The following is a 20,364-nucleotide window of genomic DNA, read 5'->3' on the forward strand; positions in this document are numbered from 1 at the left end:
CTTCCAAGCATATACTTCTTTCCTCCCCTCTCTCAGGAAATACAGCAAGGCACTGACTGCTCCTTTAGTTTTCTGAGGTTAAAAAGAAACCTAAAGCAGACTGGAAAGCAGTTTTTTTTAGCAGTCCGCTCGGATGCAAGTCCTGAAGGTGATGACCAGTTCCAAAGAGTATCTAATTGGCAAAAAGCTGGTTTCAGGAGTAAATCTTTGACATAGATGTGCAGTAGGGATAGACTGCAAAAACTTTCTGCTGTTGGCATGTACTGAGCATAGTACAGAATGTCCAATTATCCATGTAAAAGAAAGGAATGAGGCTCCTGTTTCCACCTGTTGTGGCAAAACCAGAGTAAAATGAGTATTTTGAAAGTTTATACAGAGGCTGAATTTAAAGGGAAATAAAATATTAGATAAATATCTTCCCCACCAGCCTCCCCCTATGAACCTAGTAACTATCAAGTAATCCTAAATAAACCTCATCTGACATGCAGATGCTTCTACGACCTAACCCTCTCAGCTATTTCTGCAGAATTATTTTTTCATACTAATAGGTTCTATTTGTCATAGGGCTCCACGAACACATTTGTTTTATCAGCCTCTATATGAAGGAGCAAATTTGTCTCCAAAGCTGGAAAATTCATCAGCTAGCTTCTGAGCACTGTAGTGCTGCCTCAGTATTCTGTGCATGTGGAAAAAAAAAATCTAAATAGACTGTTTTTGGTTTATCTTATCCTGCATAGTCAAAGAAAGTCTTGCACCCAGTAATTAGAACTGCATTCAGCGACACTTACATCTGAATAAGTTTTAGACTTTAATTGCAAAACCTATGGAAAAGAAAATAATAAAAAAAGCTCTGTATAGCATCTCTTTTCTGTATTCAAATTTGCAAAATTTAATTAAATGGGTTTTTTGCTAAATTAAACTCAATATAATTAATTAATTTACTTTAAAATTGAAATGAATCCTTGAAAAAGAAATGGATATAGTTATGTTCTGAATTTAAAAATTAGTTATGATACTGTTTTCATATAATAAAAAATAAAACTGAAAGACAGATTTTCAGTTGGGTGCAAATGAAGGACAGTCAATATCCATTTCATCTTCGTCCATGGAGAACATAATATAATTTTCTTTCTTTCTAAACTGTCTAGACCAAGAAGAAAAAGCTGTTTTTTCTTGTGTTTTTCATTTCCAGATGTGTGTGATGATTAATCACTGTATGTGTCTAGACCCCATGGTAATCTCTGTCCCTGTTTCTGTGTCTACATTCATCTTTGACATCATGAGTTTAGTTTTAATACAGTCCAATTGATTTGTTTGCAGCTACAATACTGTTTTCATTCTTTTCCCTCTGAAACATCTTTATAGCACAAATACCAACTCGCCCATATTTTCAAGCTGTGTAAAATTGATTTGCGAGAACAGATTGCAAAATTTAAGTGTATGGTAATACACAACCCAGATCTCAATGCCTGCATGAAAGATGGTACAGCAGAGTTAAGAAGGATGTGACTTTTTTAAGACTTGCCAAAGATTTCTATCATCTTTATTAATTTTAATCCCAGCTGTCAGGAAAGAAATGGGAATCAAAACAGCTTTGTGTGGTATAAATAAAAATGTCTTTAGTGGTTTCCATGTCTCTGTCTTTTTCTCTCTCTTTCTCTCTCTCTCCCTCTGTCTCTGGATGTCTATACCACCTCTCACCCACTAAGAAATTGAGGAAAATTAGAACCAAAACTGGATGCTCCAATTCACATTTGGGAAAATAATAGTTGTGTGAGGTCAAAATAATCACACAAAAGCTTCTCATTTTTCATTTTAAACAGGCATTGAGTGATCTTTTAATTTATTTGAGGCATTTTTAAAGCACCTATAGGGCAGAGAAGATTACCACTTTCAGTCCAAAGTTTTGCTTCATTTTGGATTGGTTTTTTTATTGTTCTTGATCACAAAAACTTATTTCTAGCTTTGGTTCTTTATTGGATTGCAAACTGAAAGATTCTTATTCCTGGTCAATTTAGTACCCAAAACCCTTAGAGCAGTCATCTTAAGGAGCTGACTATCCTAAAGAAAAAAATCTTAGAAAAATTGGGAAATCATATACCATTTCATTCTTATAGGCTTTGATAAAACTGAAGAATCCCACAATATTTTGATCAGATTTTCCAGTATACCTTAGGAATATTATGTGAAATGATCACACAGACAAATTTCAGCTTGAAGTTTGTCTCATACCTGAACTTTTAATGATAAACAAAGACACAAAAGACAGTTTCTAAGAATCCTGAATACAGGGGTCTAATTCTTCTCCCATTCTCTTCTAGTAATACACAGACTAGAAAACCTCTCCTTATCAGCACTTCAGTTTTCCTCAGGCTAATTATTATTCAGGACTTCAATACTGTCTCCTTTTGAATTCATCTTAAATTTTGCTATTGCTTTCAGAGGAACCAACACGTGAGTAAAAACAACAGAATAAAGCACATGATCAAACCTGTGGGTAATTCTGGGACTGAGAGCTGAAATAGCTTTCTTTATTTCAGCTTCTACATATTGAATACAATTAATACTGCACTTTTGATTTAATGTAATTTGGCTATAGTCTTTTCAGCACTTATTCTTCTGTTTTTAAATATTCTTGTATTTTTTTCAGTGACTGACAGCTTTTTGTTTGTTTGTTAATGAAATTATTACTAGAATTTAGGAATGTTGTTGTCTATTATAAATTATTTTACTATAAGTATTGTGAAAAAAAAATCAGATATAGTTTTCATAAATAAAATATATATGCCCAACAATATTAAAAATAAAGAATCTGCATAAATATTCTGTAGAAAGTATGGGGAGAGTGATCCCAACTAGGGTTTAGTATATAGAAGGTATTGAGTAATATCTGAATTTACTATAGATACAAAATCAGTAAGTAGAACTGAAAGTCTGAGCAACAGACCAGGAATAGTTTGATTGACAGTACTAGTCATAGTAATTGATTTGTCTTGGAAACTAATTTTAATGCAATATTTCTTAAAAAAATTGGATGCTGTTATTAACAATTTTCTTAATAGTTTAGATATATATGTATGTAAAAAGAGCAATTATATCATTGCATGAAAGTAATATATTTTTATTTATTTAATTTCTTGAGTGCCAAGTTTTAGTCAAACATAACTCACTTATGTACTATTTTCCTGTTTAGAAATACAGAGGTGTTCTGCAAACACTTACAGTCCAGCGTAGATTTTCTTGAAAAAAACCAGAGAAAGCTACCTCAACTACTGAATACAGTGATAGTTATACTTAAAAATATAATACTGAAATTGCATTTTGGGGTTTAGTTGTGTCAAAGGATTAGTGTCAGCAGTACAAATTCTGAAGAATTTCTGGAAATACTCTTATTTTCCTAGGGCTAAAAGAAAATAACACAGAACAAAAAGTCAAAAATTTCATTTCCATATTTCAGAAGAGAAGGATATGAACCAATTAAGAAAACTTTCTTGACCCAGCTAAACCGTAGAATTTGTAGCTGTATCATTGCCCCCTCTCGTGGAAGGCCAAGCCCCTTTTTACAGCATTGTTTCATTGTCAAAAGCACCGCAGAAAAAGACCCTGGGTGGAGTTGGAGGACTGGAGAGAGAGGTATACAGAGACACAAACAGGGTAGGTTTTCCAATCCTTGAAATTGTCAGTGTTTTAATCTTTTATCAAAAGAAATGGTCATGCTTCATTTCTTTCCCTAGTAATTATAGTCATCATTATGAGCAAGACTAATTACTTAAGTCCTACTAAAGAGAGATTACAGGGCAATTTATGAGACTTCAGACTATAAGATTTGTCCTTCACGACGTGTATAATCCCAGAAAACAGGAGGTACAATGACTGTCTGTGAAGAGAGTATGGCTATCAAAATATATATTTAACAACAAAAAGTACTGTAGCAAAATCCAGAATATCTCAAGTTTGCCTTCTGTTTTTATGATTGTAAATTGGATTTGGAATTTGCTTGTGTCCTTAGTGTTCTGTTCCATCTTACCTTGTCATAGCAATTGCCATTTCCTTTTGATGCACAGCAAAATTTTGCCTCAAACTTATTCTTCTGTGAATTCAGTGTATTAAAGCATGCTAAATCTTATGAATTCTTTGTAGACTGGCAAATTATCTTAACCTAATTTTATCAAAGTTTGGTCATTTGAAGGCAAGTTAGGAGAACAAATCCTGCTCTATCGAAGGTATCAGTTCATCTGCCTCTTTTCTGTGATAGCTTCAAGTGTAATTTCCACAGGCATCTCTCCTTCAGAGCTCTTGTATATCTTGACTACCATGTAATAAAATTAATAATCCAGGGGTGGTCAGTGGGCATCAACTCCAGCACTGTACATTTCTCAGAACCTATGGAAGATGATCACACTTTGTATTTCTATCTATGACAACTCATAATTATAGATATGGATATACAGACACAAATCAAAACGAATCATTCCAACATGTGAAAAAAATAAATTACTATGCAGGAAGATGTATATTTCTTTCTAATACTGACAATTCTCAAATGGTATTATTCAATTCCTACAATTAAAATCAGCAAGCGTTCTTACTGTCATCCTTTTCACTAAACCTTTACAGTTTTTATTAAACACACTTACCAGAAATAGTTCTTAATTTATTCATTAAGGTCAGTGCAGTATAGAAATTGACTTTTTAGTCCACTTTACCTAAGTGCCTTCAAAACACAGGGGCCTTTTACATAATATTCGAGATAAAAACAGCATTTGAAATAAACAGAATGACTGTGTGAAAATGTAACCACTTGTAATTTCTGAAGTATTTTCTTCATTATAATGAGGTTTCCAAATGCTCTTTGTCTCAGGTCATGTTTTTATCTACATATAAAAATGTTCAATGGATTAGAATGCACTTATGTGCAAAGAGCACTGAAGTCATCTCTGTTGCTTATACAAAATTAAGACACGAAGGAAAAAATGTAGTTACTGATAGGACATCAGCTAAAAGAAAAAGCTGTCCAATTTAATTTTATAAAAACAAGTGTATTTTTATTCTGTTCTCCCACAACTTAGCTGATATAGCTTAAAATGTTTCAGTTCTGATACTTTAGTGTCTTTTGCATACTCTACTATATGAATGGTTTAATCAAAATTGGGTTTTGATTTTAAAAAATCAACCTGCTTTGAATGTCCAAAAGTATTGTAACTGTTTAAAATATAGTTTCACTAGAACAATTTCTTATTACCAAGACTACTTCTGCAAAGCAACTTTAACAGACCTTTGTATTTTAGTGGAACTTATTTGCATTGAACTGACTCCAACCTTATCCCCAATACATATTTCTTACTGTACCAGCTGGAGAAATTGGTTAACTCCACAAAAACTTTTGAATCATTCATTATCGAGAGATCTGTTTTTTTCCCATTTCCCTCTCCTGAGCTTCACCTACCTGTTTTATTACAAGTCATGAAGACATGTGACTACAATGAATATAGTGTGTTTCTTCATGCTCTAAAAGTATTCAATTCAACTGTATGCTGGCTTTTTTATTTTGTGGGCTAGTGACCAGTAACATCACCAGAAACATCTTGCTTGAGAGGAAAGAGAAAAAAAGGAATATTCATTGCATATTTGTTTTTTCAAGATACTTCTCAGTAGCAATACAAAAGTGATTATAAATTACTTAATTATGAGAGTTACCCACAGATTAAATGATCATTAAACAAATCTAATTATCTTTACTCAAAGCTGACAAAAATATTTGCTGATTAAACATTTTTTTGCCACATATGTATCTCTTTGTAACAGTAAATGAAAAGTTTATTGCAAAATATGATACAAAGTTCTATTGACTTCCTAAGTATTGTTTTTTTAGTTTTTTTTTAAAGGAATCAATATGAATTCAAAATTAATAATTTAAGTGTCTTAGACTCACACTCTTAGTAACATCTCTGTGATACTGACTTTACTTCAGTGAAATCTTCCTTTAAACGTTATCACAAGCAAGTTATGAGTGGTCACATGGTGCTGAGAAACAACAATATTTTCTTCTGAATTCCAGTTAGGAACCCCTCTTTGTGCCTGTGTAACATAAAATATTGATAACAATAACTGATCTCTTCACCGAAGAACTATAAATTAAAATGTTATCATACTGAACTGACAAATCAATGCTTGGTTCATCGTTACTTAGATGATCATAGAATCACAGTATCATAGAATCAGCTGCGTTGAAAAAGAGCTGTGAGATTATCAAGTCCGACCCTAGATCCACTAACACTGTGGTTACTAGATCATGGCACTAAGTACCACATCCACTCTCATCTTAAAAACATCCAGAGACAGAGAATCCACCACTTCCCTGGGCAGCCCATTCCAATGCCTGATTACCCTCTCTGTAAAGAATTTCTTCCTAATATCCAACCTAAACCTCCCCTGGCAGAGCTTAAGACTGTGCCCTCTTGTCCTACTGCTGGTTGCCTGGGAGAAGAGACTGATGCCCACCTGGCTACAACCTCCTTTCAGGTAGTTGTAGGGAGTGATGAGGTCTCCCCTCAGTCTCCTCTTCTCCAGGCTAAACAACCCCAGCTCCCTCAGCCTCTCCCCATAGGTTCAAGTCCCTTCACCAGCCTTGTTGCTCTTCTCTGGACCTGCTCCAGCACCTCAATATCCTTCCTTAACTGAGGGGCCCGGAGCTGGACACAGCACTCCAGGTGTGGCCTCACCAGCACTGAGTGCAGGGGAAGAATCACTTCCCTGGACCTGTTGGCCATACTGTTCCTGATGCATATTCCATTTATATTTGGAAGAAATAATTATCTTTAAAGAACAGATTTTTGAAAGTAAAGTTGTTAACTTTTTTCCAAGAGTTGAACATAAATGTAAAGAATATGCTAGTTTAATTTGGTAGACCTCTCTTACAGTCCATTAAACAACTTTGCTATTAAAAGATGAGAATTTACTAATGACCTTCAGACGTCAGCAATAGGAATATAGTTGTGGGAACTTTTCTAAGGAAAACATGTAAAAGTCAGACTGAAAGACAATATCTGAATATCATGTTGTAATAAATTTTCAGTTGCTCAATAAAAGCTAGAATCAGATCAGCTGTTCAATCTCTAAAAATGCTATTCTGAAGAAAGTACTGTAACTCGCAGTTCCTGTCACTTCCAGAGGATGACAAAGTCTCAAAAGGAACACAGAAAATAGGAATATTCTAATGGATTTCTAGACTTTCTAGAATTCACTGTAATTACTTTTGATCTTTTATAGCAAAAGAGAAACAGGTTTGTTTCCTAAAATGATTTGCTAAGAAAGGTTCCCATGACTTTGAACATTCACAGAATTTTTCAAGAAGTGGAAATTTATTAGCTAGTCAACAGTTTCCTTTCAGTTTCACCTCAAATATTTATTCATAGTATGAAAACCAGGAACCTAGACACTTCTAAGCACTTAAAGGCAGAGGTAATCTATTTAGTCTACCATCTTAGAGGATGGGTTCACTTTTCTGCACAAAAAAAGAAACAATAACATGAGGTGATTTTAAATTTATAGACCAGTCCTGCTTATGTGCCAAGAAAAAGGCCAGCCCAAATCTCTATTACAGGATAAATTTTTATACATAGATGTATCCAAAAGAGATGCCTGATATTCCAAAAATTATCAGCATCTGACCTATATTTTTTATTGCCATTTTTTTTGGTGATGATTGTGGTGTCACATCCATTCATAATGCAATATTAGTAAAAAAAAAGTAGTTCAGGCACTAAGTCTTCTCATTAGCGCATGAATATCCATGGAAATACCACGTCATCAATTTTTTCTCTTCTTTTACTTCTTCCTTCAGGCAATACTTTGCATTATCATCCAGATGATTGTTTGGAAAGTTGTAATATGGATTTCATCTCAGTCTGATTGACTAAATCCCAGCTCATATGGCACTATTTCCTAGAGCCAGGATTTAATCAGAGTGACTTGATAAATGTCTACTTCAGACTTTTTTCCTATGAGAAATGTTTTGCACTGATACCTACATCATTTCATATATATTTGCACAATCAAATGAATTGTATTGATTAGGAACATGTAATATATATTCAAGCATCTACTTCAGTGGATGCTTAAATTCTCTAATTTTAAATCTCCTTTATATGAATACTCAAGTCAAAGTCAAGGTTATTGGCAATGCATATTATTTTTGTCTACAGCTTAGAATACTGAACTATTTAAAGAGATGATACCACTTAGAATTGAGATTGGTATCACCAACCTTCTAGTAAATATTTAACCGCAGAGACAGAGCATTTTCTCACACCTGCAGAGTCCCTGTAGTGCTGAGTGTTTCACATAAATATGGCTGAATGCACTAAAACTTTGTCAAGCTGAATATTATTAAGGAATTCAATTTACATCTGAACTATAAGTTTTTCAGTGTTCTTTTCTAGCTTCTTTGGTTTATTTATTCCATCAATTAGCAAAAATAAGGTTGGAATATGTTAGTTTCAGTGATTTCAACACATAAGACAAATGCAAATCAATTTGAATATGGCATAAATACTTTAAACCCAGGACTGTCTGGTTAATTGGTGACTCCAAAACTAAGTCATGGATAGGCATGTTTCATCAAAACTAAACCCAAACTGGTATGAATCAGATGCAACCCTCACTGCTGCTGGCATGAAAGTAACATTTTTTGAAGCAATTTACAATGGCAGCAAATGAAACAGTTAGACTTACAAAGCTTCAAAAATTTGTGTTCACCCACTAAATTGACGATCATTAAAAAAAAAAAGTCACAACGTTAGAAAAATCTCAGAATAAGTACCAAACTCTGAAAACTTAACATGTTCTGGGATACTTTCAATTTCTCATTTAAAGTAATTGTATTTCACTTAGTTCTGTTTTACTGCACTCCAATGTGGTATAGGCAAAGGAATGAAGATCTCCTACGAAGTAACCACTGTAAATCCAAGGTCACAGTGTCATTCCGCTGTCTTTCCCTTGATAACACTATATATTAGTGTTCCTAAGAGAGCAGAACAGGTTTGAACATGGTGGGATGAGAGGTCATTTTCCCTGCGTACTCAGGACAAAAAAACAAAAGTAGATTTTCTGAACTGCTTGAAGTGTAATATAAAAGCTTTTTTTATTGAATCCCCAACATTGTCGGCAATGTTGTATTAAAGCTGATTTTGCAGTAACGTCCAACTAGACCAACAGTAGCAGAGTGGTTGTCTCATTCACTGGTGGTAGTCATGGCAACATGGAGCTGACTCACACTAAGGATTATGTGAAGCAATAGTGACAGAGCTGTTGTCAGAGACCTTGACCACTGACAGGTAACTCGTGATCTGGACTGGTGCAGGTTATGGAAATGGTTTACCTCATGACAGCAACATGCAATTGGTTCCATGATTTCAGATCTTTCAAGATCAGGGGCTATGATGGGCATAAACATTGCTAGTTGTTCATGGATACTTGAAACATACCAAATAATTCTGTGTACATATGGCAGCAAGCCTCCCTGTTGTCTGTAAAAGTCTTTTGGCTTATAGGCATGGGGTGCCATTTTTCCCTTTTTTTATTTCTATAGAAAGATAGGCCTCATTTTATCTTTTAGAATACAAGACAAGGTATTAATATAACTGATACCATAAGTATCTTTTTTGCCTTTTTATTAGTCCAAAATCAAATTCTACAGCTGCAAGAAAGCCGGTTAGAAAACTAAGGTAACTTTACAAGTTACATCAATTACACTGTTACTTGTGTTTAATCATTCTCTACAAAACAGCATGCATCAAAACTTTATTAGTGAGTTCACTTTTCTACTAGTGAAAGCTGAGTACTGTGATGCTGCAAGATGAGCCTCCATCCTTTGAAACAGAACTGGGGATCCCACTGTGGGTGCCTGTGATCTTTACATGTGTATAGAGAGTAACAGTGAAAAATGCATACTGATCGTACAGTCACGTAAAATACGTGCCTGTAGTGTGCAACTGATAGGTAGTAATGAGAAAAGGATGAAGGCAGAGATACATCTTAAACCCCCTCTTTCACTGACCTTACTGAAAACTCAATGGAAAGCAGTTCCAATCCTTCATCTAAAGCCTCTCTAAAGGTGAGGCATCTTTGTCTTTGCTTTCAAAAATGAAGCAGAGTTCATTCTCTTCTTTCAAAATATAGTAGGTCATGGTGACATCTTGCTACAAAGTGATTATACCACTTAGGAAGAAGACAAGTCATACTCGCCTCATTGGGCAGATGGACACAAACTTCAAATCTTTACTTTCCAGAGGACTATGAGACAGAAGTTACTATGAGGTGTTCTGGGTGCAGAAATAAAAGACATTCAAAAGCACTTCTGTGAAAATCTTTTCACCATGGAGCAAAGCAAAGAACTCGGTCTTTACTAAGATAATCATAATTAGGGAGAAATGCCACACTGCTAAGGGCACTTGGATGGGGCAGAAGATATTTAGCTTCTGAAATTATTTTTCTCTTTTTGTAGGAAACCATGACTACACATGGTGTCGAACGCTTTTGAAAGGAGCCCAGTCCTTTCAGTGAACTTTGTGGCTCCTTATCCAGTATGAAACTGCTGTTACTGTCTTGGGGGAAGGTAACCACAGGGACACATCACTCCTGACTGAGTGCAGGGCTGGTCTGAGCTAGCCACTGCACCTTCCATGCCTGTCAGAATAGATTCAGCTCTATTCTGCATGAGCATGAATAGAGGTCTGGGGTGTCTCTGGGGTGGAAAGAGTACTTTTTTCTGCAAAGACCTTTAAACTGCATTTTAATGTAATAGGATAATGCAAACCATATAGAGCTTTACAAGAGCTCCTTCACTACTCATTCAATTTATTGATGGTTTTGCACACTAAAATATACTAGGGAGAAACACTCCACCTTCCTGTGCAATCCTGGAGTGGGGAGACCCAAAATCTCATATTGTCTTTATCTTGCAGGTATTTCAGTCAATTTAAATATAATGTGTGGCACCTAGCCTGCACTAGCTGGTTCTGCTATAGAAGTGACACATTTCAATCCTATGCTTTCTACTGAGGAGACATCCAGTAAATTAAAATTGTCAAAAAGCAAACAGAAAATGAAAACCAGTGGATCCTGCCTGAGTGTAGGAAATCATTAATTTCTGCTGTTGGGTTACATCCCTGAAGCAGCCATTTAATATCTGTGCCTTTGTTGCATGTTTCAGATGCTTATGTTGCCACTTCTGGATCTCATTATCATTTGGGCAATCTCTGCCATTTCTAGCTTGTTTCCATTTCTTCTGCCACAATAAATTATTGAAAATTCCCTCTGTGTCTTCATTAAATGGCTTCTATTCAAATTGGCCTCTGTAGGTTAATGAGGGCTCTAAATATGCTTCAAATGGACCTAGAGTTCATAGGTTGTTCATTTATTATTTTCCTATGACAGAACACTGCACTAAAAGCTATTTCCTTTCATTTATGTGAGGTACTATGTTCGCAATCATTATGCAAAATACAGTAGGATGTATTCACTGAAATTAGAGATATTTCTTCATTTCCAACTATGCACGAATGTGCACATGTATTAAGAACATTAGGGGATTCATTTTGAAGGTCTTAGAATCATAAGGTATAGTGGTGAAATGGTCTGCAATCTCCAATTTCCATTGGACATGATGGCTTATGACCATGAAAAATCTTGGGACAAAACTGACTATGGAAATGAAATTTAAATTGAGCAAGGATGGCATATGTTGTGCCTAGATGTCTGCACATCTGCAGTATGGTAGACAGAAAGATTATTAAGTAATTCATCAGTAAACAAAGTAGAAGACTACCAAAGCTTCTCTCTGTATTAACTGTTTATGACAGAAACAATCAATTAGATATTATCACATTTTAATATTTATATTGGACTTTTTCTGCAAATAAGGTGTGTGCACCATTTCCCTCCCAAAGTATGACACAATTGAGAAGCTGAGACTGAAAGAAAAGTTTTCTGAAACCTTAGATAATTTAACTGTAATATGTCATGGTTTTAAGAGAATTCATCTACATTTATCAAACCACTCTTTACATTTTAGAGTTATTATCTGGATTTCCAATTATTAATCTTTCTTATCTTGAACTAAGCTTATATAAGTATAGCTTCTAGAGCCACTTACCTTCCTCCCTTTCTAAATTCCTCTAGAAACTTTCCTATGCAAAAATCCTGTATTTGTTTCAGCAACTTCAAGGCCTTATGTACAGGCCTTGCTAAGACTCTTCATGTCCTATATGAATCAGATTTGTTTTTTATTGAATGTCTAACATTTAGCTCTGGTTCTGCAAGGTGATCTACGAGACTACCTGATTATATTGGCTTATACCCTTTCAGTAACCAAAGGGACTAGCATTCTGACAAAATAAGTTAAGATTAGGTCATTGATATTAAATGGAACTATTTTAAGTTTCTGATATACATTTTCAGCTAAATCAGTGTATTCTTGTATGTATGTATGCATATCTTAAAGATTTTGAACATAACTGCTGCTATGTGTTGACACAGTGGGCTACAATTATTTTTTTTTTTATTTCGGGAGTGTGAGAGGCTGAAATGGTTAATGGTTTAAACATTGTTAAAATCACTGAAAGACTTATGTCCACTGTAGCAAACTGTGCAAAGAAGCAACTACTCGCTATTTCTTTGTTCTCTTTCTCACCACCAGAACTAGTTACGTCCAGATCTGTTTGGTTTTGTTGTTTGTTTGAGTTTTTTGTTGTTTTTTTTTTTCACTGACTGCTGGTGAGTCCAGTGGTCTCCAGTGTCAAGCCTATGTCCCATCTTTTATCACCCCATGCCTTTACTGGAACACGTCATACCCTCAGTCTTCTCAAGGCTCCCAACATAATACAGCTCTACACGACATCACTCTGTGTGGTAAACTTGTCATTTTACCTATAATAACCTTTTGCTATAGCTATATATATGAAATTGTGGCTGTTACATACAAAGCTAAACAAAAGTAAAAGAAATTAAAAACTGACACCTGGTCAATTAGAGGAACTGCTGTTACAACTAAGGCAAGTAAAATTAAGTTGTGGACAGGTCAAAAGAAGCTCAGATAGAGCAAGCCTTATGAAAAAGTCCCTCCTTTGTCAGTATTTCCCTGTTTATTATCCTCTACCCTCATCTTCTTTAAAGATGGATTAAAAGTAAGTTTGCAACCTCTGCGAAAGTACCTTGATTCTGCACCAAGTAAAATCCCATAGGACATTTTTTATTTGTTCTTTCTCCTTCTTGTAGAAGAAATAAATAAAATAGCTCCCAAAAAAGATCATGAGAGTCAATGCTGCAGAGCTATTCTATAATTCCATCCCGAAGAGATATATTAAGCATGCATGGAAACTGGTAACAGTGTTCAGGTTCTGCTCAGACAAGCAAATAACACCAGCCTAAACCCTTATAAACTTCTAAACACTCTTCTCTGGTTTCCGTACCAGTTATCACAATATGTACCACAATATTAAATGTTATAGTGTCAGTGGAAAAATAATTTCTGAAGCAAGTCTAGATTTGTTTGCTTGTTTATGATACATCACATCACAGCAACTGAACACACCAGACATTTTAGAATGTTCAATATAAAAATTTTTTTAAAAATTGTCCTACCCTTATTCATCTTTTGAAATGCAAATCCACATCTGAAGATTGATATGACATTTCCATATCCCAGTACTTTTGTTCCCCAATACATATCAAGACCAAAACAGCATTTAAAGAATGTCTGAATTCCAAAAATGATTGTATCATTCTTTGGAACAATGTAAAATTGGCCATCAAACCTACATAATAATTTGGTACTTTGAATAAAATAAACATTAAAAAATAACACATTTGGCAATGAGCGATATACTCTTTTGTGGAACTTATGATTTGAAAGTTAAAAGCAGCAATCCTAATAAAAGTCATATATAAAAATTACATGTAAAAATAGTTTTGCTTCTCTTGTGTGTAAATGCAAAATTTAGGAATAGGGACACTTAGATTTTACTAATCTCAGAATCATGTGATTTAAAACCAGGATAACTGGCATGAAGCCAGGTTTTATATACAGATTTTAAAGCCAGAATTCATGGCAAACTCTAGTCCAAAGAACATTTACTACTATCTATAAAAAATCTGACTGTATTTTATTGGCTCTGCTTTCTTGTTTATAATAAAGATCAGGTGAATTGCACAAAGACATTTTTATATTTGCAGTAGATAAGATGAGATTGTTAATAGCTATTAAGCATTTGAATGTAATGGAATGTAACTCATGGGACTGTTTCCATTAATATTTGAATTGTTAGCAACAAATTCACTTACAAGTTCAGATAGCATCAAAGCCATTTTATACATCCGGACAACCCCATTGTTCTGCTGAAGTTTTCTTACTTGTATGATTGAAAATTTCTCAGGTTTTTTTCAATACTTCAGCAATCAGATCAGTCAAGAATTAAAGAGAACCATTTGACAAGTTTTATACATATATCGTTATAATTAAGTATTGTTGTTAACTTTAGTCTTCCAACAACTTTTTTAGTCAACTAATTTGAAATATTTTGGGGAGGCTTGCTACACAGTACTTGGACCTGTAAGTAAGAGAGACTACTTCAACAGATACTTTACAACTTATCAGTAAGATATATTTTAGTCTTTCTCGACTAATTTACAGCACAAATTGGACTGCATCCTACAACAGTAGATATTTTTAGTCCAAACAAATTTTATTTTAAAAACGTACGAAAAAAAATAAAGAAGTTTTAGGGAAACTACTTTGAAGAAGAACTTCTGTTTGTTTGTGGTTCATGACTAAATCACTTGAAATGTTTCTAATCCTGTTTTTCATTTCTCTTAAGGAAACAAGACCATAACATATCTCAGTGGTGCAAGGTGGAAATGAAATATTAGTGATAAGAAATTGAGCATAGCATTATATACTGCTCTTTTGGTTGATCAAAAAGCTTCTATTTTTTGAATTATTACAGAGAAACAGAAGATACAGATTGGATTTTAGATGCAAAGGGTTTTTTTTCTAATTCATGTTCTGTATAGAAAGGAGTTTAGTGATAGTGACTGATATAATTGACAGATGTCTGTAGAATATGCTGGGGTAGGAACAATCTGCCTTTAAAAATGAGAAGATACTAGTAAGCCTCAAAGACTACTTAGCCTCTCATTTTCCGCCCTGATCCCTAGTTCAGTGAAAACCATGGAATCCAGGGCATTTTGTGAGCAGCAGCAAGCAGTAGTATGGGGTGAGTGGGATGAGGTTTGACAAGAGGAAGAGGCTGTAAACACATGGTCAACCACCTGCTAATTCTTTTCTTAGTTCATCTCTGTATCCTGCTCATTCTCCTTCCTGAAATTTTCAATACATCCTTAAAATCTCTTATCTTGCTGGAGAGCATATTAGTGCAGTTATGACAAAAAATCAGTTATGCTTAAACTAAAACAAGTGAAAATGCATCACTAATAAACATTTGCAAGTTGCTTTCAACTTTGGAAATATTTAAAAGCAACATTTGTAAAGTGCTTAGTCTCTTGTTGGACTCTCCAATCTTTAATATAGATTTCTTCTGCGAAAACTTTTTGGCTCATTACTAGGTAGATTTTTTCCTGTATACTTTTTATACTGTTTACATTCCTTTTCACTACAGTTTAATATTGGAACCATCCGATTTTATAGTCCCATAAAGTTATAAAAACTATACCAATTTCTAGCATAATAATGTTTTTGGAAATGATGAAGATTTTCCATGAAGTCAGGTTTCCACAAAGGTCTTGTAGTGATGCTCTCCACAGATAGTAATAATAGTGATAATATTTATTTAGTACCTTCTATCTAAGATTGGCAAATATTTTGCATGGACTCCTAGCTCTCTGTTTGCTTTACAGTATGCCACTGCATTTTGTCTCAGCGGGAAAAAGATAGTAAATCAGAGTACTGCCTTTAGATGATCTACAAGAATGTAAATTACATCCATTTGCTGAAATCAGCAGTATCAGGCATGTTCTTTCTATCATTATCAAAAAAAAAAACAACTGAGGATGGCACTAAATACTGACCCTTACTGACACACCACCATTTACCTACAGTTCTTTTGGGACTACAGGCTTTTTTTTCCCCAATTATTTGAGTCTTCATTGTACTTCAAGGGAAACAGATATTTTTCTACTTTTCTGAGTGGAAAATTGAATTGAAAGAATGAAGGTGATCATGCAGGTACATATCAGCAGTGAGGGAGTGTTTGAAGTAATTACATTGTTCAAAATTAATAGTTTTTCATTTTAATTATTTGATCAGTATCTTTAGAGTATGAATCATTTAACTTTGGTGCATATTTGAAAGGCATTCATTCACTCGAGTTGGTAACAATATATATGTTTTTTTCTGCATACAGCAAGGAACTTGAAGTAACCTGATTATAACAAAAAATAATAACAAAAATATTTTATCTCCTCTTAGAATGGCTTTCTAAATTTTCTTCATTGCCAGATATTTGTTTTGTTGTTTTTTTTCTCTTCCAATCAAGTGAAAAATTATTTACTTTTCAGAGAAAAACAACCATTTTTTTCATGTTATGTTGGAGTGCTTTGGTCAAAACAAGTTATATTTTATCAGCTTTAACCTAGTAAACTTTGATGATGTTCATTTTTTTTAAGATATAAAATTGGAAAGAAACCTCATGCACTTGAAACTCAAGTGAACTTGAAAATTCATAAGTTTGTCCTGCAAGCCAAAAGCTTTTGATCTCCTGAACTTACTACAAACTTACTTGTCCCAGTTAATGATTTGGGATGCAGAAGACTTGCTCTACAGCTTGCTCCTCGTGTTTAGTTTAGGACCCAGCAGGGCAGTGGAAGGCTGAAGATACCACCGAGAAAGAGGTAGGTAATAGAAAGTTTGTATATAGATAATTTTAACTGTGTATAATTCAAAGTCATAATAATTCTTCCATTAGACTGGTATGACTTTAATCGGAATAACAGTAAACTATTGTTTTTGCATATATGGTGTGGTTCTCTTGTTTGTAATAAGGTTCTGATTGTAAGAAACAAATGAGAATCCAAGGAACCTAATTTCCAATCTCTATGCAGTTTATTGGTAATTGGTACAGACTTCAGTGCGGTATTTTTACCCTTCCTAACTCCATCTTTCCCTAATATTCTTCCTCCTGTTCTCCTGTGTTGTCTTACACCTTTGTCATTCTACCAGCTTAACACATTCATTTACTTTTCAGATTTAAGCTTGGATCGCAAAACTTCTAATATACAGTCCCTCAAGTGTTTATTATCAGCTCACTAATGTCTCTTGCTTAAAATCCTTCCTTACAAACCATAGAAGGTACCAAAGAATTGTGTGAGTCAGTAAGAAGTGAGACCCTCTTATCTTCTGGTTTTCTTTTTTGATTGCAAATAAATCAGATAAAGAAATGCTTTGTATGCCTTTCTGCCATCTGGATTGGCCACCAGTTATATTAGTTATAAGAAAAGATACTATGTCAGTGGTTCCTGCCAAAGTCTGCCATGAAGGTGCAATAATTGAAGCAGGATCCTTCTACATGCCTTTCTGCCTATAGACTCAGAGTTCCCCAGGCTTTTCTTACCTATAATCTGTGTTCTCCATTACAGTGCCACACAAACTACTACACTTTTGACACTTCTATAATTACAAGAGTGTTTTTCAGGAAGAACATTTCAAATACATATAGAAATAAAATGGGAAATCAATTTGTGCTTCTGCAGATCTACCTATTTATGTTATAAGCATTTCAATAAAGGAGTAAATCTGCATTATTTTGTAGCAGTATGAGGACATAATCCTGATAAAAGCCTCTGTTCTCTGCAGTCATAATAATTCAAGATTACAAGAACTAAACAGTTTTTCCTCTTTTACAGTGACTTTTTTTTACAACATGAATAATTAAAAAAAAATTAAAAGCAAGAAAAAGTAAAAATGTTCCTCAGATCACAGGAGACAAAGTGAGTAAGAGTAAAGTTAGATTTATGGTGTTATGCATGGAACTTTTGATAGTTAAATATTGGTTATCAGCTTGTGCATTTTCAATGTCATTACTCTGTATTATCCTTATTTGCTTTTGTCTTATACTTAGCTGTCTATTGCTTACAAAAATTAAGACTTAACAATGTATAATGATCCTATAATTTAAATAGCAGTACATTTTTCTTTAAGGCTGCAGGCTACTGGCTAGACTAACCTCTAGACTAGTAGCCACTTTTTTTTTTTAGTGTCTATGCACTTCATTACACAGCTATTACCTTTGATTTATGTTTGTTCAGGCATGAAGTAGTTCCCATTACATTTCCTTATATCTCTGTGAGGTATTAGGTTTCTGAAAATCCAGCTTCTATGTAGTAGTTTTATTGATTTAAGAAATGGTATATGTTCAATCAAACCCAGAAGCTACAGTTAGTTGCTGTGTCTTCATAGGGATATGGAAGAGAGCAATAAGTAATAAATACTCTGAGTAGTTCATTGTCCATATGTTGAGCTTTTCTGTCAGAATACTATGTATGCTCTTTAGGGAAAGAAGGACAGAGTGAGAGGGGATTTTTGTGTGGTTGAAGCACTGTGCAGGCTACAGAGATTCTGTTTCCCAAAGTATGGGTTTCCTGTGTAAACCCTACTGCAGAGAAGAGGCAGAAAAGAACTATTCCTTTCTGGGGAAATCACAGACACAACTTTACAACTGACCATTGTTAGGCATGTGCAGTCTGCAGTGCTCCTGGCTGTGTTGTGTTGGTCTCAACACCAGCAAACAAATAAAACTTCTGTTTTGAACAGTTGTGCACAGATGCAGAAAAGACACCTACTTCCAACTCTCATTGCATATGTGCCTAGAAATACCTGTGTATCTTCTTCCATTGCTTAAAAAATTATTTTTCTCAAAACATGTTTAAGGTTTAGACAATCTAAGACATTATTCACAATACTTAAACTAGCCATAGAGCCCTTAAAATTAGACCTTTATTTTTGAATAAGTGAAACTGTATCTTAACTAATTTACTTCAGGTGAATGTTATAGTCTCATGAGAAATAGGAGAGGAAGAGCTGAAAAGCATATTATGGAAAAAATAAATCATACCATGCCACAGTGTCATCGTCCCGCTCCTCAGCCATTTTTCACTATCTTCTAGTGTCATTGTAACCTTCCGTGCAAGGTTAAATGTCACAGTGTGGTTTTATCAAAATGGCAACCTTTCTCACATGTGAAAATTACTATACCACAGATTATGCCATATTTCCTGGAGAGATTTGTTACGAAGACATGTTAGCACACTTAAAAGAGTAACTAGACCAATTTCTACATTTGAGTTAAGATGCATCAATCATATGAAATTGCATAAATATAGCTGCATACTCAGGCCAGAAATTATTTCTGTCAATATCCCAGGTTTCATTTGGTTTTATGTACAATCCTTGCATACAAATTTTTTATGTTTTAAGTGACATTAAATTTAGTTTAGCAAGCCAAAAATCATATTATTTCACTTTGATTGACCTCAAAATTATATATACCAAAAAAAAAAATTATTGAAGAGCTGATTAGTATGGAGAACACAGGGGATGAGCATCTCTGGGAACTGAGAATTGAAGATGTTCAAAACATACACAAGCAGGTCAAAGTGTTCAAAACAGCTTACAGTATTTCATAGCAAACAAAATAATAATACCAGAAAGAGCTAGGGCATGTCTCAGACATCAGTGAAAGGTGTTCCTAAGCAGAGTCTTGTAAGAGATGTCATACTAGACAGCAAATGTAGGCAACAGTGCCCCATTTGACATCAGTATGTTACATATTTGCCTACACATATAATCTTATTTTGTCTTGTCTCTCTTTCTGCCTTACAGGGAGCTGGGATTTTTTGATCACTATTGTTCACCTGCTGTCTTTTTATAAACTTCTGTAGCTCAGTACAGAAACATGTAGACCTAGAAAAATTTGATTTTTTTAAAATTTAATTTCTCTGGATAGGTGTCCTTAATCCATCTCCTTAAAGATTTCATTTTAATTAAATCCTTCATTTTTTAATGATTTCTTTTCAAATTTCTTTTCTTAGACTATCAGGTTAGGACTTGATAGCAAAGTATATTTCCAGTATAGAAACTCCCAGGACAGTTTGAAAAAGTGAAAAGGAGTTCTTCCTTTACTAAATTTTACATTCATAGGATGCCTTTCCAGAAAGGAAGAAGTAAACAAAGTATATTTTTTTCTAAAACAAATGTTATAAGTCAGTATATGGAGGCGCTGTTCCTTGGAAATTCCACATTCTGAGATGGGACTAAAATTCTCTTTTCACAAGAGTGTTTTATGTTTCTTCACT

The sequence above is a fragment of the Lepidothrix coronata genome, unplaced genomic scaffold (assembly GCF_001604755.1).
Source record: "Lepidothrix coronata isolate B3197 unplaced genomic scaffold, Lepidothrix_coronata-1.0 Scaffold56, whole genome shotgun sequence".
Lineage (NCBI taxonomy): Eukaryota > Metazoa > Chordata > Aves > Passeriformes > Pipridae > Lepidothrix > Lepidothrix coronata.